The sequence below is a fragment of the Giraffa tippelskirchi genome, chromosome 2 (genome assembly GCF_054371585.1).
Source record: "Giraffa tippelskirchi isolate mGirTip1 chromosome 2, T2T-mGirTip1v1.2.pri, whole genome shotgun sequence".
Taxonomy (NCBI): Eukaryota; Metazoa; Chordata; class Mammalia; order Artiodactyla; family Giraffidae; genus Giraffa; species Giraffa tippelskirchi.
The window spans coordinates 101,686,401-101,712,743 of NC_137276.1; the positions used below are offsets into that span (position 1 = coordinate 101,686,401).

Here is a 26,343-nt window from a genome sequence, read left to right on the forward strand (position 1 = left end):
GTTTTTGTCTTTCAGCCTATAAAATATACATAGACCAGAAAGAAGGTGTTTGATATGAGAGCCGAAGTACTAATCTGTGATGCTGGCCTCCAAGAATTGAAGAGGGGTTTTTTAAAAAAGTTTTTCATTGAACTGTTCACTCCCTAAAATATAGCAAAGGACCAGTGATTTAGAATCCAAATGAAGCCACATCACTTTCCTTCTCAATGTTGCTTGAGGACCACCTTCGTGCCTTCTGATCCTGCCTCTTCCCCAGCATCCTACAGCACTCTCCCTGGCCTTAAGAGTCAGAGACACAAACTAGAAAAACAAATCTAGTCTATTGCTGAAGGACAAAAGTAACAATAATAATTAATAAACTTTCATGGAAAGAATCTTGGAATTCAATGCATGTTCATGTATTGCCTATTTCAGGCCCTGAAGGGGGAAAACTGGGTATTTCTTCTTTTCTCTAATTCAGTAAACAGCTATAGGGCTTCTGTGTGTCAGGCACTGGGTGTTTTTTTATTCTTCTTCCTTTTATTATTGTTCCCTGTCCTGTTTTCTTGGATTATTTATCTCTCCAAATGTCTGTGAGGATACTTGAAAAAGTATGAGACAATATATCAAACCTGCAGAATGCAGGGCACTGTCAGGGCCATCAGAGCACCACTCACATCCCTGAGAAGGAAAGCCTGGGAAGGGGTGAAAGAATCAAGATGCAAGAGAATACCTATGAGAAATGATATTTCTTACAACACTCACGTGCTTACTCACGCATTTATTTACTCACTAAACATTTACTGGGTCGTTTGCTAGATTCTGGAGATATTGTGGTGAACACACAGACAAGGTCTCTACCTTCATTGAGTTTATACTTGATGTAGGACAATGATTTTGAAATATAAATCAATGTTATTTCTCCCAGTAGGTTACTTTTTATTTCTCTGTTCCCAATCAAGTAGCTAAGCTATGCTCATTGCCTCAGGGGAAAGGTAGAATAAGGAGAAAGCAGAGAAAAAAGAAGACATCTTGCACTTTAGGGGGATAGAAATGACATTGTGCTGTGCACTAAGTCATGTCTGACTCTTTGTGACCTCATGGCCTGTAGCTCACCAGGCTCCTCTGTCCATGGGATTTCCAGGTAAGAATACTGGAGTGGGTTGCCATTCCCTTCTCCAGAGAAATGACATTAGGAATAAACACTATGTTAGCATGAATAGGACCTCAGCCCACACAGACACTGCACGGAATGGCAAAGATTCATCTTCACTGAAAGGGAGAAGAGAGATGGAGGGCAAGCGAGTGGCCATAGAGGCCAGCAAGGGAGCTGGAAGGAACACTCCAGATCAAAAAGGGCTATGGCTGAGCACAAGCTGTATCTCAGCCCAGGGCCAGCATGAGGAGAAGTTGTGACTACCCAGGAGCCAGATGGCAAACAGGCTGCATTTACCAACACATAGGGAGCACTGGGTCTATATCTACCAGGTGTTCAAACTCCATCCTTGCCTCTTCTTCCTGGGCACACAGTTAGGTTCTATTTCCCAGCCTCCCTTGCAACTAGATGAAGTTACATCATAAACCAGGGAGTTCTGGCCAAAGGTGTGTGGGAGGAAGTGATACACATCATTTTCTATCCTGTCCATAAATGCTTCCAATGTAGTCCCAATGCTCCCTCTTTCCTGTTCTGTCAGATATAAATGACACGTTTCAAGGCAAGAGAAAATGGCAGAACCAAAAGATAGAAGAAGCCTGGGTTCCCACATCCCTACTTGGAAGAGCCCCTGGGTTTCCAGTCTCATGCAGACCAGAATTCACAGACATCCGCATTGTGCGAACGGAAGTTAGTTTTTCTTGTTAAGCCACTAAAACGTTGAAGTTTGTTACAGAAATTTTAGCCTACTCAACAAATATTCCAAGCAAGCCCCTAGCTTTGGATTTAGTTTACTCCTACATGAAGACAGGCACTTCACTGCAAAATACCAGGACACAGTAAGTAATCTCCCCTCAGTGAAATTAGGGCCCTCACAATCTACCATGTGGTGTAATGGTGAGAAAGGGAAAGATCCTGCTCTTATATTTGTGAAATTAAACAAAATCTACTTAAGATTTTCCCTGAGCTAGGAGAGTGATTAAGCACATGAGCATCACAGTGTAGAAGGGGAGAGAAATATGCAACAAGCAAGTGAAGAGTTATGTGCTGAGCTCTATGAAAGAAAAATACAAATAGTCTGGAGCAAATAATAAGTGAGGGTATAGTCTATATTAGGGAGTGGGAATGAGTGAAGGCTTCCCTGAAGAAGAAACTGATGAACCTAAGAGGGAGTCAGAGCCAAGCAAGTTAAGAGCCAGGGGAATAGCATTCTAGGCAAAAGGAATAGAATGTAAAAAGGCCCTGAGAAAGGAAAGAGGTTGGTTTATTTGAGGATCTGAAATATAACTGTGACATACAGAAGAGGAGAAGAATATGATACAGGAAAGGAGAAGTAGGCAGAGGCAAATTCATACTGTCCTACAGAAACCTGGCTCTTGATTTTGAATTTTATCACAAGAGCCTGGGAAGGTGTTGAAAAATGTTAAGCAAGGATCATGGTCAAGACTACATTTTAAAAATATCAAACTAGCCAAGATGGAGACTTGTTGGGAGGGAGGGAAAAGAAAAGAGCCAATGTAGGAGGCTATTTTATCAATCCAGGCAGGAGATGATGGTGCTGAATTAGAGGGGTGTCAGCGTGTATGTAGAGAGAATCAGATGAGTTTAGTCTATGCTTGGGGAGCTGAATGGAGTGTAGCTCTTGCATTCAACATCTTTAAACTCTAGTGAGAACAGCAATAAGTGGTACAAAATTCAGTTCTCAGCTGGGCCCTCTAAAGGTTGATAGGATGTGGCAAATGACAGTAGCAGTAGCCTCTCCTATCTGAAGCACCATAATTTGAGCAGGTTGGTTTGGAGGAGGTTGAGGTTGCAGGGAAAGCTGGGCTTGGAATCAGAAGGTTGCAGCCCAGTTGGGTAGGTGACTGTGTACTCACTTAGGTGTGACATCATGCTGGATGGATAGAGCCCGATAAGGTAAGCAACTTGGAAACCTAACAAACAAGGTCTCTGCCCAGACATGATCTAAGCACTATGGAGGTGAGTGCCATTCAAATAATTTCACCTTTGCCCATTCTTGTGTGTGTGTGTGCATGAGCTCAGTCATGTTCGACTCTTTGTGACCCCATGGACTGCAGACACCCAGGCTTCTCTGTCCATGGAATTTTCCAGACAAGAATACTGGAGAGGGTTGCCATTTCTTCCCCCAGGGGTTCTTCCCGACCCAGAGGTTGAACTCACATCTCTTGAGTCTCCTGCATTGGTAAGCAGATTCTTTACTAACTGTGCCACCTAGGAAGCCTCCTTCTTACTAGCTAATAATAATAATAATAAGAGGAAGGATAGTTAACATTATGGAGCTCTTTGTTCCGGGCTCTGTTCCTAGGAATGTGTTAAGTTCTCTCATTTAAGCTCATTAGAGCTTTGTAAGATCCCTACTAGCATTACCACTCTTTACTAACTAAAACTAGTTCCTAGAGATTAGTACCTTGTCCAAAGCTATGTCTTCAGTAATTATAGCAGCATGTATTCCAACCCAGCTCTCTCTTGACTCCAGAGCTAGGCTTCTAACCATATCATCAACATGTTGAGAAGGATTTTGAAGATGCATTTGCTTTCAGGAGGGTAGTCAGGTGGATGCAGTCTGGTAGGTCATGTATTTGCCACCTCTGTAGCAGTACTGCAGGCCTCCAAAATATATCAATCCTATTTAAATAAAAGTAGATGCTAGGATTAAATCTCTCTCCCCTAGCTGTCTTACTGAAACCATGCTGTCTTATTCTAAAAGACAAATCAATATGGACTGCATCCAACTTAGAATAACAAAAGAAAGTTGCAAATATACTTTATAATCTTACAGAATATCGTATTCATATTCTAATGGTTGATTATATCTTTCAGGCCAACTAACTAGAAATCAGATTGATTATATTCTTTGCAGCCAAAGATGGAGAAGCTCTATACAGTCAGCAAAAACAAGACCGGGAGCAGACTGTGGCTCGGATCATGAACTGCTTATTGCCAAATTCAGACTTAAATTGAAGAAAGTAGGGAAAACCACTAGACCATTCAGGTATGACCTAGATCAAATCCCTTATGAGTATACCGTGGAAGTGACAAATAGATTTAAGGGTCTAGACCTGATAGACAGAGTGCCTGATGAACTATGGACGGAGGTTCGTGACATTGTACAGGAGACAGGGATCAAGAAAATCCCCATGGAAAAGAAATGCAAAAAAGCAAAATGGCTGTCTGAGGAGGCCTTACAGATAGCTTGGAAGAGAGGAGAAGTGAAAAGCAAAGGAGAAAAGGAAAGATATTCCCATCTGAATGCAGAGTTCCAAAGAATAGCAAGGAGAGATAAGAAAGCCTTCCTCAGCGATCAGTGCAAAGAAATAGAGGAAAACAACAGATTGGGAAAGACTAGAGATCTCTTCAAGAAAACTAAAGATACCAAAGGAACATTTCATGCAAAGATGGGCTCGATAAAGGACAGAAATGGTATGGACCTAACAGAAGCAGAAGATATTAAGAAGAGGTGGCAAGAATACACAGAAGAACTGTAAAAAAAAGATCTTCACGACCCAGATAATCACAATGGTGTGATCACTCACCTAGAGCCAGACATCCTGGAATGTGAAGTCAAATGGGCCTTAGAAAGCATCACTACGAACAAAGCTAGTGGAGGTGATGGAATTCCAGCTGAGCTATTTCAAATCCTCAAAGATGATGCTGTGAAAGTGCTGCACTCGATATGCCAGCAAATTTGGAAAACTCAGCAGTGGCCACAGGACTGGAAGAGGTCAGTCTTCGTTCCAATCCCAAAGAAAGGCAATGCCAAAGAATGCTCAAACTACCGCACAATTGTACTCATCTCACATGCTAGTAAAGTAATGCTCAAAATTCTCCTAGCCAGGCGTCAGCAATACGTGAACCGTGAACTTCCAGATGTTCAAGCTGGTTTTAGAAAATGTAGAGGAACCAGAGATCAAATTGCCAATATCAGCTGGATCATCGAAAAAGCAAGAGAGTTCCAGAAAAACATCTATTTCTGCTTTATTGACTATGCCAAAGCCTTTGACTGTGTGGATCACAATAAACTGTGGAAAATTCTGAAAGAGATGGGAATACCAGACCATCTGACGTCTCTTGAGAAACCTGTATGTAGGTCAGGAAGCAACAGTTAGAACTGGACATGGAACAACAGACTGTTTCCAAATAGGAAAAGGAGTCCGTCAAGGCTGTATATTGTCACCCTGCTTATTTAACTTATATGCAGAGTACATCATGAGAAACGCTGGGCTGGAAGAAACACAAGCTGGAATCAAGATTGCCGGGAGAAATATCAATAACCTCAGATATGCAGATGACACCACCCTTATGGCAGAAAGTGAAGAAGAACTAAAGAGCCTCTTGATGAAGGTGAAAGAGGAGAGTGAAAAAGTTGGCTTAAAGCTCAACGTTCAGAAAACTAAGATCATGGCATCTGGTCCCATCACTTCATGGGAAATAGTTGGGGAAACAGTGGAAACAGTATCAGACTTTATTTTTTTGGGCTCCAAAACCACTGCTGATGGTGATTGCAGCCATGAAATTAAAAGATACGTACTCCTTGGAAGGAAGGTTATGGCCAACCTAGATAGCATATTTAAAAGCAGAGACATTACTTTGCCAACAAAATTCCGTCTAGTCAAAGCTATGGTTTTTCCAGTAGTCATGTATGGATGTGAGAGTTGGACGGTGAAGAAAGCTGAGCACCGAAGAATTGATGCTTTTGAACTGTGGTGTTGGAGAAAACTCTTGAGAGTCCCTTGGACTGCAAGGAGATCCAATCAATCCATCCTAAAAGAGATCAATCCTGGGTGTTCATTGGAAGGTCTGATGTTGAAGCTGAAGCTCCAATACTTTGGGCACCTCATGCAAAGGGTTGACTCATTGGAAAAGACCCTAATGCTGGGTAGGATTGGGGGCGGGAGGAGAAGGGGATGACAGAGGATGAGATGGTTGGATGGCATCACGGACTCGATGGACATGGGTTTGGGTAGACTCCGGGAGTTGGTGATGGACAGAGAGGCCTGGCGTGCTGCAATTCATGGGGTCGCAAAGAGTCGGACACGACTGAGCGACTGAACTGAACTGAACTAGAAAGAATATTGTTTGAAGAATCTGGTATACAAGGACCTCTAGACACCTTAACACAAGAATTCTAAAAACATTATGAAAGATCAAAAACCTGCTTGGAGAGCCTCTTCTCTTTAGCACTCAACTGGGAAGTCACATCAGGCTAGAAAATGGTTCTGGGGCAAAGCCAAGCTTTGAGCTGTCAGGGAAAGGCTGCACTGAAACGGAACTGCATCGTCTCCGGGAACCCGGTGTTAACTGGTAAAAACCAACATTGTTGCTCCTCAATGCTCTCATAAGAAAAGAGCATTTTAAACTACTAATGTGGTTTTCTTCTCTTCACCACCTCTCCTGCCCCCCGTGGAGGGAAATATTTATTCTTCTAATTTCTTTCTTCCTTATGTCACCAAATACTTTGTGATAGTATTTCACTTGACAGATGTCTTATTGAGAATTTGCCAACAGTCAAAAGATAATTAGTTTGGTTTTGCAGACATATAAAAGTACTGGAGAGCGGACTGTGCTCAACCTATTGGAGATAGTGTCCAATTGCTCATATCTCAACGAAATTTTCTGGAGTTGTAAACAATTGTTGTATCTTAAAGAAGGCGTTGTGCAATATAATGTTTTGCTGAAAGAAGCTGGGTCCCTAGCTTTTAGAAAACGTAAGGGCTACCCAGGGGATCCGCAGATATTCATGAAATGTCTACTTGGTCAGGCATGTTGCCAACTCTGAGGATAAAGAGAAGAATGAGACCTAAGAGAATTGACAGTGTAATAAAGTGAGAGATCTATATAGCACCTCTTAGAGTGAGTACAAAGAGATCAGTATAGATATTAGACTAGTTCTCAAAGTTGTGATCCCCAGATAAATACCATCAGTGAGAAGCTTGTTATAAATGAAAATTCTCATGCTGTATATGAAAACTACTGGGGGCGGGGTGCTAGAAATCACTCTCTAAGTGACTCTGATGCAGTCTAATGTCTGGAAATGACTAATTTGGCAAAAGAGATGACAATACAGTATAATTGCTTGGATGGGTTACTAGTATCCAACCAAGAAATAATGAATGTGGGCACTGGGGTCTTTTGGACTGATGTAATCTTTAATATAATCTTTAATGTAATTTTTAATACAGTGTATTAAAAAGCAGAGACATCAATTTTCTGACAAAGATCCATATAGGCAAAGCTATGTTTTTCCAGTAGCCATGTAGAGATGTGAGAATTGGACTGTAAAGAAGACTGAGGGCTGGAGAATTGATGCCTTCAAACTGTGGTGCTAGAGAAGACTCTTGAGAGTCCCTTGGACTGCAAGAAGATCAAACCAGTCAATCCTAAAGGAAATCAACCCTGAATATTCATTGGAAGGACTGATGCTGAAGTTGAAGCTCCAATACTTTGGCCACCTGATGCAAAGAACTGACTCCTTGGAAAAGATCCTGATGCTGGGAAAGATTGAAGGCAGGAGGAGAAGGAGGAGACAGAGAATGAGATGGTTGGATGGCATCACTGACTCAATGGATATGACTTTGAACAAACTCCAGGAGATGGTGAAGGACAAGGAAGCCTGGCGTGCGGTAGTCCATGGGGTTGCAAAGAGTCGGACATAACTTAGCAACTGAACAACAACATCCCAGACCTTGGTGGTGCTAGTGGTAAAGAACCCACCTGTCAATGCAGGAGACATAAGAGACATGGGTTTGATCCCTGTGTCAGGAAGATCCCCTGGAGGAGGGCATGGCAACCCACTCCAGTATTCTTGCCTGGAGAATCCAATGGACAGTGGAGTCTGACAGGCTACAGTCCAGAGGATCACACAGAGTCAAACACGACTGAAGTGACTTAGCATGCACACACACAACCCAGCCCTTATGAGGCAGGATTTGAGATTTCAGTCATGCCAACATCTAAGGCCATCATGTATCTCTCCAGCTTCGATTGTTGATAATTTCTGTCTTAGTTTCCTACTGCTGATGTAACAGATTACAGCAAATCTAGTGACATAAAACAAAATGTATTATCTTTCAGTTCTGGAGATTAGAAGTACAAATTCAGTCTCATTGGCCTGAAGTCAAAGTGTAGACAGATCTGCTTCCTTCTGGAGGCTGGGGGAAATTCCATTTCCTTGCATTTTTCAGCTTCAAGAGGCCACTTGCATTCTTTGCCTAATGGCCCTGTATCACCTTGACCACTACTTCCCTCATCATATCTCCTCTAACTCCATCCTTCCCACCACCTTCTTATAAGGATGCTTGTGCTTACACTGGGCCACTCACAGTATCCAGGTTAGTCTCCCCATCTCAAGATGTTTAATTTAATGATATCTGCAAAAACCCTTTTGCCATGTAGGTGGCATATTCAGAAGTCCCTGGAATTAGGACATGGACATCTTTGAGGGACCATTATTCAGTCTTCCACAGCTTCCCCTTCAGTGCTGCTCAGAGAACAGGAAGATGGAGAGAGCAAGAAGTATTAAGTTACAGAGTTTATAGAAGGACAGAACTAATAAATTAATTCTCTTAGAATGTTTCAATGTGTTGGGTAGTCATTTCTCCTTATAAAAGCTGAGATAAGCAGACATGACTTGGGGTGCCCCAAAAAGCAGAGTCAATAATGGTCAGCAAGGCCCAGCCCCCCAAGCATGCCTGCTTATCCTTATGTTCACCTGTCTACTGAATATCACCTAAACAGGCACAGAAACAAACTCTTCATTCCTGGTCCTTGTCCTCATCCCATCCTGTTTTTCCTCCTTGAATCCCTAAGACAAAGGTGTATAACCTACTCACTAAACCCAGAAATCTACACCATATCCTAGGCTCCTCTTTCTCTTTCACTCCCAAATCCCACCCCACACCCCAGCCACCCCAGATCAAATCAGCCACCGAGTTCTGTCAAACCCATCTCCCAGATATCTCTCTTCATCTTCCACCACCCTAACCAGGCTTGACTCAGGGACACACAATTTCTCACTTTGAGTTTTTACAAGAGCCTCCTAACTGGCTCTCCTGGCTCCTGGCTTTGGGAGTGCCACCTTTATCACCACTACTAGGAGAGTATTTCCGAAGCATGAATCTGTCACCCTTTTTCTCTACTACTTAAAACTCCCTAATGCCATCTTAGAATAAAGACCAACTTCTTAATAAGGTGGTTAAGGCTCTTTGTGTGCACCCTTAATTTACCTGGTCAACTTCATGTTAGCCATTCCCTCACATGACAAGACAAATTATTTACAAGTCCTAGAATGTACCTTGATCCCTCATACCTCCTACCTTTTGGACAGGCTCTTTTCTTTGCTGGAACATCCTCAATCAATTCTGTACCTGGCTGGAGTGACAATTCTCTAAGTCTTCCTCTAGGCATATAGGACTTCCCCAGTGGCTCAGACGGTAAAGAATCTGCCTGCCAATGCAGGAGACCAGATTTCAATCCCTGGGTAGGAAAGATCCCCTTGAGGAAGGAATGGTTACTCCAGTATTCTTGCCTGGAGAATTCCATAGACAAGGAGCCTGGTGGGCTATAGTCCATGGCATTGCAAAGAGTCGGACATGACTGGGCAACTAACACTTTCATTTTTTCTAGGCATATTGCCCTGGCCTGTTCCATCTTAGCACTCACTACTCATGCTGGAAGCACTTATTACCCAAAATTACAATTGATCATTTAATTATAATCATCTCTTGGATGATTAGACTGTGAGCTCCTAGAGTGTAAGGATTATTCCCAGGGGCCAGCACAGCCCAGGGCACAGTAATTGTTCAATACATTCCTTAGTTGAATTGAGATACTACATTGGAAAATGCTAGCTAAGAAAACAAAAAGGAGTAGTAAGTAAGAAGTAGTAAGACAGAGAGTTAGGGTAGTTTCCTAAGGGCCAAGTATCTGGAGCAGATTAGAAAATTTTAGGGATACCAATCCAGACATACAGTTATAAGGACATAAAGAATAAAAAGAAAGGATTTTTCAATAATGTCAACTGCTCCTGAGGATCAAAACCAGAGAAAAGACAAACAAAAAATCCATCCATGCTGTTCAAGAGAACAGCTTCAAGTGGAATAGTCCATATACCCAAAGCTATGTTTTTTCCAGGAGTCATGTAAGGATGTGAAATTTGGACCATAAAGGAGACTGAATGCCAAAGAATTGATGCTTTTGAGCTGTGGTGTTGGAGAAGATTCTTGAGAGTCCCTTGGACTGCAAGGAGATCAGATTAGTCAATCCTAAAGGAATTTAATCCTGGATATTCATTAGGACTGATGCTGAAGCTGAAGTTCCAATACTTTGGCCACCTGATGGGAAGAGCCAACTCAGAAAAGACCCTGTTGCTGGGAAAGATTGAAGGCAGCAGGAGAAGGGGACAACAGAGGATGAGATGGTTGGATGGCATCACTGACCCAATGGACACAAGTTTGAGCAACCTCTGGGAGATGGTGAAGGACAGGAAAGCCTGCCATGCTGCAGTCCATGGGGTCAAAAAGAGTTGGACACGACTGAGTGACTGAAGAACAACAGATGGTACAGAAGACAGTGAGGGAAGAAGGTCTAGTGTACAGGGAATCAAGCACTATATTGTGCTTGAACTTTACTGTGCATCACATTCTGGGGAGACCTTATCCAAAATGCATATTCCAAGGTCCATCACAAGAGATTCTGGTTCAGTTAGTGTGGAGGTGTGGGGCCTTGGAATCTGCATTTTTAACAAGTGTTCTGACTTTGAGAAACACTTGAATGTGTTGCAGTAAGGTATTGACTATAAACTACATTCTAGAGAATGTTGAGATAAAATAGGAGGAATGTGGGCAGTATATAATTAGAGGGTGTTAGGCAAAGATGTCAAGAGGTGTTTATCAGTAACAGCCAGGCACTAGGAGATGTGTGTATGCACATACTCACACACACACACACACACACACACAGGGATTTGTCACAGGAATTTGACCTTATGGAATTATGGGAGCTGGTCGAGCAGTCTCTGTGAGGCTGTCTTTGATCTGGAGCTGGAGCATAAAGTCCACAGGGTCAACAGAAGGGAAGATGGCTGTAAAATGGAGGAGATTAAGAGCAGTCCAGAATCCACAAACATGAGCTGGAGCCCCACAAGGATGAACCAAGACCCTTGTCAGTTCTTGCTGCCTCTGCATAGTAAGGTGTGTCCTGTGGGATCTGGAGACTTCCTCATGGAGCTGAATTCATACACCTGGCCTAGAAAGGGAGCACAAAAGGATGGTCCAGGGGAAGGTAGGATAGTTGCATACCTGGCTGCTGCCTCACAGCAACCAACTGAGCCAACAGATAAGTGGCAACGTGTACAAACTACAAAATGGCTGCTGCTTCACTTCCACCCTCCCAGTCTCCCACAGGAATCTCACTCTGACCCAAATAACTAGAAATACACAAGGAGGAGAATTCTTGGAAATGCAGTTCAGGTTAACACATTACAAAATCACCACAAGAGGGTTGCATGTGTGTTAGTCAAGTTAACACATTACAAAACCACCACAAGGGGGTTGTTTGTGTGTTAAGAAGGGACAGGGATCACCAGATGGAAAGGTTGGGAAGTCAATTATAAGAGAGACTATTGATGTAGCAATATCCTAGCAAAAGAAGAAGACAAGGGGTCTGGACTTAGAAAGGAGGGACATTCTTTTCTCTAGCATAAATAGAAAGAAGCAGGGTAGGAGGAAAAGGGAGGGTAGGGCTTGAGTGGGGATCTCAGTCACTTCAGTTGAGTCCGATTCCTTGGGACCCCAGGGACCTGCCAGGCTCCTCTGTCCATGGGATTATCCTGGCAAGAATACTGAAGTGGGTTGCCATTTCCTCCTGCAGGGGATCTTCTCAAGTAGGGTAACCTTGACCAAAGCACACTTGTTAGAAGAAAAGGGAAGAAGGCAGATAACTTGAGACCACATAGGAGAACACGGCCCTTCTCAAAGACAAAGAACAACTTGCGTCACTTTTGTTCTGAAGGTCCTCACATAAGAAAACTTCCAAGAGCAACCAACTCAAAGACAATTTTCAGTCTTTTGGTTGTGGATACAGGATGAGTTGATGTTCTTCCAAAATCCAAACTGTGACATAATTTTGAAATATGGTTATTAAGCACCTGCTTTTTCATCACTGTGAAGTTAAGGACATTTATAGAGGTCATGTCTTAGCATATGGTCTGCTTCTTGCTCATTGAGTTGTTGGCAGCATAGCTGCTCACAGCTTGGTGTGCTATGCTAGCACCAGCATGAGAATTTAAGGAACACCATGCTGTTTTAGCCAGTCCATCTGAGATTTCTGGCAGAGAGTGGGGAAGGCAGAGTTCCTTCTGAAAACTTAAAACTACAAGTTAAGGATATATCCAAACACCCACAAAATTTCCCTAACATGACTCTATTGTCTTTACTTCTTCTTAGGCTAGTAACTTCTCTTAGTTGATTTTCTATGCAAAATAGTTCTTATTTTCTATTAACTTTAACTCTCTGGTTTCAATCTTCAAAGGCATCCCCCAGCTCTAATAGATAAGATTTAATAAACAAGACCTGTTCAAACTATACTTACTTAATTTTATGAACTTTCAGTCATGTCTCCTTGGCATTTTACTTTCTGGACTAGAAAATGTTTTTCTTTTTCTCCTGAAAACAATCCATTTGGAAAAAAGAATTAGACTTGAATACAGGTTATCAGGACTTCAATTTCAGTTTTCCCATTTGCTTGGGCAAATTAATCTCTCCTTTCTTCATCTATAAGTGTGGGTACCAATAAATACCTGACATGTTAATTATAAGGATTAAATGAGATAATACATGTATTAGGGTATAAGCTAAGAAGAACCTAAAATATCGGGTATTAAATAAGACAAATCTATTTCTTATTCTGGAGTTAGTGGCTGATAGGTGTCTCTACATTCTCAATATACAGCTTTCATTTGTGGAAGGGTCATATCCCAGCCAGCAGTGAGGAGGAGAGAGATAATGGTTGGCAAAGAACTTCCTTTTTAAGGCGTGACCCAGAGACCACACATCACTTTTGTTTATATTCCACTGACCAGAATGTAGTCACATGGCCACCTCCACAGCCTCCCACCTAGGGAGGCTGGGAAATGTGCTCTCTGTCTGGTTGGACACATGCCCAGCTAAAATTGTGGGGAAGTGATTTGTTAATAAAAAGAAGGATAGTATAAATATTGGGGGATGCTGCTGCTGCTGCTCCTGCTCAGTTGTGTCCAACTGTTTGCAACTCCATGGACTGTAGCTCATCAGACTCCTCTGTCTATGGGATATCCCAGGCAAGAATACTAGAGTGGGTTGCCATTTCCTCCTCCAGGGGATCTTCTTGACCCAGGGATCGAACCCATATCTCCTGCACTGGCAGACAGATTCGTTACTACTGAGCCACCTGGGAAGCCCACTTGGTGTCTTACATCATGAGAATTTTCCAAGTTTTATTCACCCTTAGATCCACTATTTTGAATGATTAATATCTTTACAAAGGTTAAACACAAGAATTTCCTTACTTCTTAAACTAGATTCAACCAAAACAATAAGTATGCTGAAGACTTCAGACAGGGCTTCCTTGGTGGCACAGTGATGAAGAGTTCACCTGCCAGTGCGGGAGATACAAGTTCGATCCCTGGTCCAGGAAGATCCCATGTGCTGCCAAGCAACTAAGCCTGTGTGCCACAACTATCAAGCCTATGTTCTAGAGTCTGGAAGCTGCCACTACCAAAGCTTGCACACCCATAGAGCTGGGGCTCTGCAACAAGTGAAGTCACCTCAATGAGAAGCCCACACTCTACAACTACAGAGTAGCCCCTGCTCACAGCAACTAGAGAAAAGCCCATGCTGCAACAAAGACCCAGCACAACCAAAAATAAATTTAAAAAATTTTAAGTAAAATTTTAAAAAATAAATAAAGATTTCAAAGATACTCAGTCTAAGCTAATTTATTTGTAACTTCCAAATGCTTCTTGTTAAAATTCTCTTAGAACTGTTACAGGAAAAACCTAATGACTCTTCAGGCCAACCATATAGTTGATTACCTAAAGCCTAAAGGTTAAGTTCAGACATGGTTCAGAACTCCCAACAGAAGATGATATACAAGGATTCAGAAAGACAATAAAATGCCTATGCCTTTCACTTTGATACGGAAGTCTGAAAAATATAACTAAACATATCAGCCATGTTCTTCAACTTGAAATTTATCATGTCTGAACCAAAGTAAAACCCATGACAGAGAAAGCATTCATCCATTCAATAACATAGGTTCTTTATTTACAGAGCACCTATGGTATACAAGTATCAGTGTTAAGTAATCTAAGCACTTTGGCCATGACTGACCTCTTTAGAGAAATGTGATCAGCTTTCCAGCTGTATCATAATGATATCCTCTTGCTGTCTTGTTTTAGGACAAACATTCTATGTTACAAGTGAAGTCAAATAGCCTTGTCAAATGTTTTCATGTATACATAATTATATATAATGTTTTGTATACATTATATATATGTGTAATTATATATAATGTTTGATGGTACAAAGTTCTGTAATTTGTGATTATGGAAATCAAAATAACTGGCATTTTTGCTCCCTTTCAAGCAAGTGTAAGGAAAAGCAAATCATGTATTTCAAAGTATGTACTGAAAAAAGATTAAAATTAAGAACATCTGGAAAAATTGTTCACTTGTATATGGCATTGTATTATAATTTGGTCCTGCCCTCCATCACAGTATCTCTGCCCCTGACACTGAAATGTTTTCTTCCCTCTTGTGCAGTGGTTCTCAGAGTGAGGTCGCTGGATCTATAAGCATCAGCACCACCTGGGAACTTGTTAGAAACGCAAATTATTGGTCCCTCCACAGCTCTTCTAAATCTGAAACTTGGTAGGTAGGGTCCAGCAATACATGTGTTAATAAGCCCTCCAGGTGATTCTGGTACATGCTCATTTCAGAACCATGGTTGTAAGATTACACATTAAACTATGTTTTTCAGTTCCCACTTAATAAATGTTTATTTGGAGTTCATGTAATAAGTGCTATACATTATTCAACCTTTGTCACTGGCACTTGTGCATCACATGTCATTATCTTAAATATATATATATTTACATACTGCATATTATGTATGTTGGGCACAATTGTGTTTTCACAAGCTCACCAAGCAATTCTGATGCATGCTCAAGTCTAACTTGAGCTCTAACTCATTCTCTAACACTGCTCTAACTCATTCTCCATTAGTCCTGCCCTGGTAAAGAGAAACCCGGTATGATCTACAGCAATAAATATAAACAGTGTATTGATCATTAAAGAACAAGAGGCAAAGAAAGATCTAAGAATTCTTGCCATCACAGAGCATCATTTTGCATTTCAAAGCAATGAATCAAGTAGAGTGGCAAATTCTGTATAAACACTTGGGTTTGAATCTCCATTCTTTAATCTTCTGGCTGTGCTTCTCAGGAAATCATTTAATTTTTATAATAGTTTGATACCTTATCTATAAAAGGAGGGCTTGACCTTGGGCATCTTTACAGTGCCCTCCAGCTCTTATGTAATTCCAAGCATCTCAATCAATATGTATATCACTACCATTTTCAGAGATACCCATATTTTTCCACTTCATGCTGTTACTCAAAAGCATATCATGTAAACCCAGAGCTGATTCATGTCAATGTATGGCAAAAACCACTACAATATTGTAAAGTAATTAGCCCCCAACTAAAATAAATAAATTTATTTTTAAAAAAAGAACATCAAAACTCTTAGAACTCATAATAAGAATACAACCCAGTTAAAAAGTGAACAAAGAATCTGAATAGATATTTCTCTAAAGAAGATATACAAATAGCCAATAAGTACATGAAAAGATACTTGATATTATTAGCCATCAGGGAAATGCAACTCACAACAACAACGAGATACCACTTCACACACGACTGGTGGGAATGTAAAATGGTGTCGCAGCTTTGGCAACAGCTTAACAGTTTCTCCAAAGACGAACATAGACTTCTCACATGACCCAGAAATTCTACTCTTTGGTATATACCAAAGAGAATTGAAAACATATGTTTATGCAAAAAGTTGTATACAAATGTTTATATCAGCATTATTCCGAATAGCCAAAAGTGGAAACAATACAAGCACCAATCAGTGAATGGATAAATAAAATGTGATGTATCTGTATAATGGAATATCCTCCAACAATAAAAAGGAATGAAGTAAGGATACATGTAACAGTATAGATGAACCTCAAAAATATTATATTAATTGAAAGAAGACAGTCATAAAAGACTATATATGATTTCATGCATATGACATGTCCCAAATGGGAAAATCCATAAAAATCCATAGATGCAAAAAGTAGGTTTGTGGCTACCTAGAGCTGTAAAGGCTGAGGGGAAATGGGAGAGGGAAGTGACTGTTAATGAAAAACATGTTTGGAAATTGATTGTAGTGCAGTTTGCACAGCCCTGTGAATATACAGAAAACCAATGAATTGAACTCTTTAAATGGGTGAGCCATATGGTAGGTGAATGATGTCTCAATAAAGCTCTTACCAAAAAATAAAAGCATAGCAGAACATACTCTCCTGCTTCATTTCTCCCGTTGACATATCAAATGACCATCAGTGAGACTAAACTAATCCCTTTATGAGTATAATAGCGTGGAAAGAAGTAGCATCCTACTGTTATTTAATTCATTATTTCAATACTCAAGAAATAGTACTGGATGCCGTGTGGACTGGCCACCTCTTGATAATTCTGTTACCTTTATTCAAATCTAAACTCCTAAGAAAAGGCATTTACAAAGATAAATGCTAGAAGCCGGCTTTTTTATTATTATATTGGAAGTGACCATTTGCAAATTAATGGCACACTTTGAATTGGGCATAAACAGGACATCTACAAAATGAGCAAATATTTCTCAACTCTTTCTTTAAATCCTTGAATTCATTCAGTGTGAATTCTAAAGGTGAATGTGGGAGAGTTGCAAACAGGAAATTTTATGTCTTCTGAAGCTCATTGCCTTTTTAAGTTACACACACAAAAATGGTGTTTTGAAAACTTTTGCTAAATTATGCACGTGGAAATAAACAACAATCTAGAAAGTTAATTCCTAAAAGACTACATTGATAAGCCTAATCACAAAAAAAATTGGACTTTCAGAGCATGCCAAATGTCTGTGGCAATTATCCCTACCTGTTTTGTTTGCTTAAGTTTCAGGTGGGCCAAAAGACATTCCTTGTAAATGTCTCCATGACTAATTTTCCCTTAATCAAATCAGGAATGCAAATTTCCTTTCCTAATAAATAGCCCAGAGCCAGAGGACATGATTTTCACTATAGAAAGGGTTTTGGATACATGAGGACATTTTAGAAATCTGGGTCAAATGGTATTTTAAGACTTTAAAAGCTAATAAGAATTTGTGTTATGTTTAAATTCACATTATAGTAAAACAAAATCTTTGAGCTGTGAGAACGTAAAGAGTTAACTGCTGATAGTTAATTATGACCTAGTCTATCAGACTGATTAAAAATCACATCTTCAGAAACTGCTGTTTGTGTAATTGTTAACATTTGAGCAAATGAGGAACTGTGTTTAAGAAGATGAAGTTTATATAGATTCTATCCTCATGAAAATGTAAGCAGGCATACATTTTTGCATATAACTTCATGAATATACCCCAAGAAGGTTCTGAAAATAAAAGTGTAAGAATCCACAAAAATTGAAAAAAGGACCAGAGATACCATGACACACATATGGCTATCGTAAAAAAAAAAAAAAAAAAAAAACTTTGACAACACCAAATATTAGCAAGGAAACGGAAAAAACTGGAATTCTTGCATACTTTTGGAAGCCATTTAGTGGTTTCTTAAAAAGTTAAACATGCAACTAAACTGTGTTTGAGCAATTCTACTCTTAGGTATTTACCCAAAAGAAATGAAAAGGTATATTTGTACAACATCTTATATGAGACTGTCCTTAGTCCATTCTTTTTTAAAAAATATTTATTTATTTATTTGGCTATGCTGGGTCTTGGTTGTGGCATGTGGGATTTAGTTCCCTGACCAGGAATCAAACCTGAGCCCCCTGTACTGGGAATGTGGAGTCTTAGCCACTAGTCCACCAGGAAGGTCCTCTTAGCCCATATTTAATAGCTAAAAACTAGAAACAACCCAATGGCCTTTGACAGAAGCATGGACAAATTATGATATTTTCATACAATGGAACCCTATACAGAAAAACAATAAAAGAATGTGCTACTTATATCCACAACAATGTGGCTAAACTTCAAAAACATTATCCTGAATGAAAGAAAGCCAAGCATAAGAAAGTATGAATTTCTAGAACAGGAAAAACTACACACAACAATAGAAATCAGAACAATGGTTGTTTCTGAAGGATGTGATAGGCTAGAAGAAGGCATGTGGAATCTTTGTGGGTTTTGGAAATGTTATGTACATTATATGTAAATAATGGAAGTGTAGGTTACATAGTTGTACGCATTTGTCAAAATTGATTGAACTGTATACTTAAGATCCCTGTGCTTTAATTCATGTAAATATTTTTTAGAAGCAGAGATGAACTGTGAATCTGTTAGTGTCAATGTAAGTATGAGAATTCAGATTTTTTTTTTTTTACTACATATTTAGGCTAGTATTAGTAAAAGCACTAGAAGAGATGAAAAGTGTTGCTTCTTTAAAAATGACTGCTCTAGAAATATGGCCATATTTCATACAGTTTATTTAGAATTTTCCTACATCTTTCATTTGATTCTCATGGCAACTCTGTGGGGGAGGTAGTATGATCACCCTCCCCATTGTACACTGCACAATGAAGGGCTTCACCCTCCCTGATACTCAATGATAAAACTGAGGTTCAGAAAGGCTGAGGGTTCTATCCCAGGTCACACAGTCCATTTGTGGCAGAGCTAGGCCAGAACACTTATTTTCTAAGGAAGTTTAGCATTTATTTTACCTCTACACTTTTAGAGAGAAGAAAGTTATAACAGCCAGAAAAACATCTGAGTTAGACTCTAGAACATGGATATTATTTAGTGAATTAAAAATCCAGTGAATCTGACACATGTTGCTAAGAGCCTCTAGCTCCTTGTTTTTAGAGTCAAACAATACTTTGTTCACTGAAAAAGCATGGCTGCATCATGCCAACAACTCTCTGGGTTAGTGTGAGTTTCTCTGTTACTCAGTACCAAGCTTCACTAATCATTTTAAAGTGAAAGTGAAAGTCACTCAGTGGTGTCCAACTCTTTGCAACCCCATGGACTATAGAGTCCATGGAATTCTCCAGGCCAGAATATCCATCTTGAGGGGATCTTCCCAACCCAGGGATGGAACCCAGGTCTCCCACATTGTAGGCAGGTTCTTTATGAGCTGAGTCACCAGGGAAGCCCAAGAATACTGGAATGGGTAGCTTATCCCTTCTCCAGCAGATCTTCCTGGCCAGGAATTGAACCAGGGTCTCCTACATTGCAGACAGATTCTTTACCAGCCAAGCTGCCAATTAACAGGGAAAGGTGAAGCAGGGAGGGGTCCAGGATCTGGAGTGTGGCTCTCCAGGTCCTCTCTTCCTGCATCAGACATGTACTCTGTAGCTCAGGGCAATGGGGGAAGGGGGGTCTACAAACAGATGTGTGGGTTACCTTACACAACAGGGAGACTTTAGGTTATGAATAACCCCCACTTTATACCCAGATCATTATGTGACTTAAATGGATTCCTCTAGGGAGCCATGATTCATAACTCCATAGACTAAATTAGTTTTCCATAAGCAATCCTAATCCAGAGGCAGTTCTGCTAAAAGCATTCCGTAGACAGGGTGTCTCCTGCTAGTAAGTCTCATTAGTTTATTTACCAAGAAGCCAATTATCAGCATGTTTATGAAGAGATTATATTGGGTCACTTGCTTTTTTTGTCTCCCAGGAGTCTCCGCATGGTTAGAGAGAAAGGATGATAGGCCAGCTGCCTAACTTCTTTCCCCCAGGACTGAGAGCCAAGTGATGCAACACACTGCATTCCAACACTGCCACAACTTAGTTCTAGGAATCTTGAATCATAAGGGAGCTTTTCATGAGGGAACAGGAGTGCACAGAGCACCACTGAGCAGAGCCATCTTGAGGATTAAGTGAGTGGGCTGTGACACTAGGAATGATTTAGAGGAGTGAGGGAGGGGGGAGCTAGTGCTACATAAACAAAGAAGTTTAATACTGGAGTCCATTTACTGAAGGCTCACTACCATGAGCTCATAAGGGAATATTACCTTAATTTTACTCACGTGGAGCTGAGCTTCAAAGAGGTGAAGTAACTTGCCCAAAGTCACACAACAAGTGAGGGGCAAAGCTGGGATTTAAATACAAAATTGCTCGAGGCCCAATCTCAACTTCACTCTCCCTTACCCCTTATTCACTATGCCTTATGAGACTGGAGCTTCGACTCTGCAAATCAACATTTTGGTTTTTCCAGCTGCTCATATGAGGTAATGCCAATTGGGGGTGCTAAGAAGAACATGCTTTCTTGTGCTTGCTTCCCACTGCTCTGTCACCCCAGAAATGCCCCTCACCCCAACATTAGCAGATTCTTCCTGTGGCAACAGTTGAATCTAATTTGTAGTTTCTTTGACACTTTTAAAACTAGCCTCAGAAACACCAGCACCAGGGAGCCTGGCCACTTCCTCAGAGGTTTGGGTCGCAGCCTCTAGGACCATTGTCTGGGTTTTCAAGTTTTATAATTCTAACCTCTTCCAATGAACATCTTGCCAAATTCAGATTTAAATTGAAGAAAGTAGGGAAAACTACTAGACCATTCAGGTATGACCTAAACCAAATCCCTTATGATTATACAATGGAAGTGACAAATAGATTCAAGGGATTAGATCTGATAGACAGAGTACCTGAAGAACTATGTACGGAGCTTCATGACATGGTAGAGGAGGCAGTGATCAAGACCATCCCCAAGAAAAAGAAATGCAAAAAGGCAAAATGGTTGTCTCAGGAGGCCTTACAAAGAGCTGAGAAAGGAAGAGAAGCAAAAGGCAAAAGAGAAAAGGGAAGATATTTCCATCTGAGTGCAGAGTTCCAAAGAAAAGCAAGAAGAGGTAGGAAAGCATCCTCAATGATCAATGCAAAGAAATAGAGGAAAACAACAGAATGGGAAATACTAGAGATCGCTTCAAGAAAATTAGAACTACCAAGGGAACATTTCAGGCAAAGATGGGCACAAAAAAGGACAGGAATGTTATGGACCTAACAGAAGCAGAAGATATTAAGAAGAGGTGGCAAGGCAAGAATACACAGGAGAACTATACAAAAAAGATCTTCATGACCCAGATAACCATGATGGTGTGATCACTCACGTAGAGCCAGACATCCTGGAATGTGAAGTCAAGTGGGCCTTAGGAAGCAGCACTACAAACAAAGCTAGTGGAGGTGGTGGAATTCAAGTTGAGCTCTTTCAAATCCTAAAATATGATGCTGCACTCAATATGTCAGCAAATTTGGAAAACTCAGCAGTGGACACAGGACTGGAAAAGGTCAGTTTTCATTCCAATCCCAAAGAAAGGCAATGCCAAAGAATGTTCAAACTACTGCACAATTGCACTCATCTCACATGCTAGTAAAGTAATGCTCAAAATTCTCCAAGCCAGGCTTCAATAGTATATAAACCGTGAACTTCCAGATGTTCAAGCTGGATTTAGAAAAGGCAGAGGAACCTGAGATCAAATTGCCAACATCTGTTGGATCATCAAAAAAAGCAAGAGAGTTTCAGAAAAACATCTACTTCTGCTTTACTGACTTCACCAAAGGCTTTGACTATGTGGATCACAATAAACTGTGGAAAATTCTGAAAGAAATGGGAATACCAGACCACCTGACCTGCCTCCTGAGAAATCTGTATTCGGGTCAAGAAGCAACAGTTAGTACTGGACATGGAACAACGGACTGATTCCAAATTGGGAAAGGAGTACGTCAAGGCTGTATAATGTCACCTTGCTTATTTAACTTATATGTAGAGTAATACATCATGTGAAATGCCAGACTGAATGAAGCACAAGCTAGAATCAAGATTTCTGGGAGAAATATCAATAACCTCAGATATGCAGGTGACACCACCCTTATGGCAGAAAGAAAGCAAACAGGAACTGAAGAGCCTCTTGATGAAAGTGAAAGAAGAGAGGGGAAAAGCTGGCTTAAAACTCAACATTCATAAAACTAAGATCATGGCATCCAGTTCCATCACTTCATGGCAAATAGATGGGGAAACAATAGAAACAGTGACAGACTTTATTTTCTTGGCCTCACTGCAGATGTTGACTACACCCATGAAGTTAAAAGATGTTTTCTCCTTGGAAGAAAAGCTATGACCAACCTAGACAGCATATTAGAAAGCAGAGACATTGCCGGCAAAGGTTCGTCTAGTCAAAGCTATGGTTTTCCCGATCCAAGGATCAAACCCAGGTCTCCTGCATTGTAGGCAGAGGCTTCACGGTCTGAACCACCAGGGAAGTCATGTCTCCTATACATTAATTTAAAATGTTAATAACAGAGGAAACTGGGCAGGGAATATTGGGAACTCTCTGTACTATCTTCAAAATTTTCATGTAAATCTAAAATAGTTCAAAAAATAAAATTTATTTTAAAAATATATGGAATACATTTAAAATGAATAACCAATAAGGACCTATTGTGTATCACAGGGAACTCTGATCAGTGTTTTGTGCCAGCTTGGATGGGAGGGAAGCTTGGGGGAGAATGGATACATATGTATGTACGGCTGTGTCACTCTGCTGTCCACCTAAAACTATCAAAACATTGTTAACTGGCTATACTCCAATATACAATAAAAAGTTAAAAAAGAAAAAAAGCTATGGGTTTTCCAGTAATCATGTTTGGATGTAACAGTTGGGCCATAAAGAAAGTTGATCGCTGAAGAATTGATGCTTTTGAACTGTGGTGTTGGAGAAGACTCTTGAGAGTCCCTTGGACTGCAAGGAGATCCAACCAGTCAATCCTAAAGGAAATCAGTCCTGAAAATTCATTGGAAAGACTGATGCTGAAGCTGAAACTCCAGTACTTTGGCCACTTGATGCAAAGAACTGACTCCTTGGAAAAGATCCTGATGCTGGGAGAGATTGAAGGCAGGAGAAGGGGACGACAGAAGATGAGATGGTTGGATGGCATCACTGACTCAACAGACATGAGTTTGAGCGAGCTTTGGGAGTTAGTGATGGACAGGGAAGCCTGACCTGCTGCAGTTCATGGGGTCGCAAAGAGCCAGACACGACTGAGCGACTGAACTGAACTGAACTGATGAGAGCTATTTACATATTCCGAATATAAATCCTTTGTTAGATATATATACAACACATACATATATCCTAGTCTCTGGCTTACATTTTCATTCTCTTCAGTGTGTTTTGATGAACAGAGCTTCTAATGTATAAACCTTAGCTTTTATGCATCTTAGGTGCTACATCCTAGTAAACTGCCCTGATATAATACTTGAGGGGTGAAGGGTTCAGACAAGAGGATGGAGACAGAGCTCAGGAGAGATGGGAAGGTGTGAAGGAAGATGTGGAGATGTGGAAAGACAAGATGGAGAGAAGCAGAGAGAAGAAAGAGGGTGAGGAGGGAAGGGATGTTTTCCCAGCCTGAGCAAAATTGCCTCTGTCTCAGGAATCACAGCATTCTGGCCAAGCAGGGACTCATCACATGGGCAGGACTAGAGTCAAGGCAACAGAAATAAGATCAGAAGTCCCTTCCCCACTCTTCTCAACCCTCCCTTCCCTCTCTGTGCTCATGCAAGTAAGCATTTTCCTTTGAAAAGCACTTTTTAAAACACTGGCTGAATTTGTTTTAAGAAATCTTCATTTCCCAAGGATGTGCTGAGACATCATTACATTAATGTGTATCTGAAGCCACATCTAGATTTTGACCAATATCCAGAAATTAACCCTGACAAAATGTGTAGTATTTATAAATATGGACTCTGAAGTCATATAAACCTAGGTGTCTTTACTTACCCACTCCTATCTTTGGGCAAGTTCATGAACTTCTGTGAATCTCGGTTTCCTTGTCTATTAAATAAGCATTTATTCATTCATTCATTAACAGATATTTATTGAGTGCCTGTTATATGCGAGAGACTATTACTATCCAGTAAAAATCATTTACTCCCATGAAGCTTGCCTTCTAACAGGGTAAGCAGACAATAAGAAGATCAAACAAGTCGATCTTCAAGGAAATCAATCCTGACTATTCTTTGGAAGCACTGGTGCTGAAGCTGAAGCTTCAATGCTTTGGCCACTTGTTGCAAAGAATCAACTCATTGGAAAAGACTCCGATGCTGGGAAAGATTGAGGGCAAGAGGAGAAGGGGGTGACAGAGGATGAGCTGGTTGGTGGCATCACTGACTCAATGGACATGAGTTTCAGCACACTCGGGGAGATAGTGAAGGACAGGGAAGCCTAGCATGCTGCAGCTTACGGGGTCGCAAAGAGTAGAACATGACTTAGTGACTGAACAACAACAACAAGTAGACAATAAACAGGATGAAATAGCATAATGTATAGTACATTACACGGGGATAAGTAGGGAACAACTGGAAGAATGGAGCTGCTGTTACCTAGGGTGGGGAAAGCTGCAGGGGGTGCCAGAAGAGAAGAAATATCAGGAATTCACTTTTGGGTACATTATGTTCTAGATCCCTAAGTAGATGTCAAGTAGACAGTTGGATATACAAGCTCAGGGAAGAAGTGCAGATTAGAGATACATGTTTGGAAGTTATCAATGAATTAGTAGTACTCAGAGTCCTAAAACTGAAGGAGATCATTCAAGGAGTGATTTTAAAGAAATATGAAAATATTGTTCCTCTCATAGGGTTGTTGGTGGTGGTAATGTGTGTGTATGAGGTTTGTTGGAGTAATATTAAGAACTTTATTTATTGAGTGTTTAATATGCACCAAATGCTGTACCAAGAGTTTTGTATTCCTTAACTCATTTAATTTTCTAGGTAATAGGTAATATTATTTTCTCCATTTTAAAGATGGTGATACTGAGAAAGGTTATATTTGCTTAAAGTCATGGAATTAGTAAGTGGTAAAATCGAGATTTGAACACAGAACCCATGTTCTTAATTGATATACTTCAGCTCATATAATCTAACCTAAAAATCTAATATCCACTGATCATTCTAATACATGATAATCACTTAATTAAATGCCCCCTCCACTACATATTGGGTTTCCATGGTAGCTCAGATGATAAAGAATCTGCCTGCAATGCAGAAGACTTGAATTCAATCCCTGGGTCAGGAAGATCCCTTGGAGAAGGGAATGGCTACCCATTCCAGTGTTCTTGCTTGGAGAATTCCATGGGCAGAGGAGTCTGGTGGGCTACAGTCCATGGGGTTGCAAAGAGTCAGGCACAACTGAACCACTAACAATTTCACTTTCTCATTACATATCAGCTTGTGCCTTGTAACAAAACTTGTTTGACCATGATTTGAGATTTTCAGTTTCTAGTGGGCATGTTAATAATAATGATGACTCTTCTGCCTAATAGGGCCAAATGAGATTATGTCTAAAGAATTGTATCTCCATACATGTTACAGAACATCATCTCTACCACTGCAAACTAAGCCTGAGCTTTGTGAATACAATAAAATCAGATCAAATTAGTTCTGCTCATGAAATATATACTCCAGGTGCACAAAGCATTACATGTTAGAGAAATTTTATTCTTTTATGAGATGTTTGACCTTGACTTGGGACTAGTATTTCAGCAACTGGCTGCTCATAAACTGGAACATACACTGAAATACTTACGTGCAGAAATAACAACAGAAAAAATTTCCACAATAGCAAGAACTTTTTAAATCAATGTTTTGAACTGTTGTTTTCAGTTTCACTGTTGGAATATCTCAACATTAATTATCTTTTTAAGTTTCTGGACTAATGTAAAAGTGTTTTAATTGGGTAAGAATTATTTGCTTTCCTATTTCTTGATTTGAATGTTAGAAAATATTTCTATATGAAATATACATTCCCATAATTACAAAGAATTTGACACAGGACCTAAACTGTCCACTTTGTGTTTTTTAAGGACTAAGAAACAGGTGGACAAAGTGTAGAATTTGAAGTCGGAAGACCAGCATTAAGTT

General features: G+C 40.3%; 2 long non-coding RNA genes across 4 annotated transcripts in view; one reads left to right on the forward strand and one right to left on the reverse strand.

The window, feature by feature from the left end:
* Nucleotides 1-1,507, reverse strand: part of LOC145539865 (uncharacterized) — a 25,877-nt gene extending 24,370 nt beyond the window's left edge. The window contains exon 1 of the long non-coding RNA XR_014078011.1: nt 1,433-1,507. This is a non-coding gene — a long non-coding RNA (uncharacterized LOC145539865). The remainder of the gene's footprint in view (nt 1-1,432) is intronic.
* LOC145539866 (uncharacterized) lies at nt 1,122-14,103 on the forward strand. Of its 3 annotated transcripts, XR_014078014.1 has the most exons (6): nt 1,122-1,581; nt 1,674-1,971; nt 3,014-3,112; nt 3,283-3,335; nt 4,014-4,145; nt 13,707-14,103. It is a non-coding gene; the product is annotated as an uncharacterized LOC145539866 (long non-coding RNA). The 3 variants fall into 3 exon arrangements; XR_014078013.1 differs by lacking the exons at nt 3,014-3,112; nt 3,283-3,335 and having other exon boundaries at nt 1,578-1,971; nt 3,974-4,145; XR_014078012.1 differs by lacking the exons at nt 3,014-3,112; nt 3,283-3,335; nt 13,707-14,103 and adding an exon at nt 7,333-8,725 and having other exon boundaries at nt 1,581-1,971; nt 3,974-4,145.
* The last annotated feature ends 12,240 nt before the right edge of the window (nt 14,104-26,343 follow it).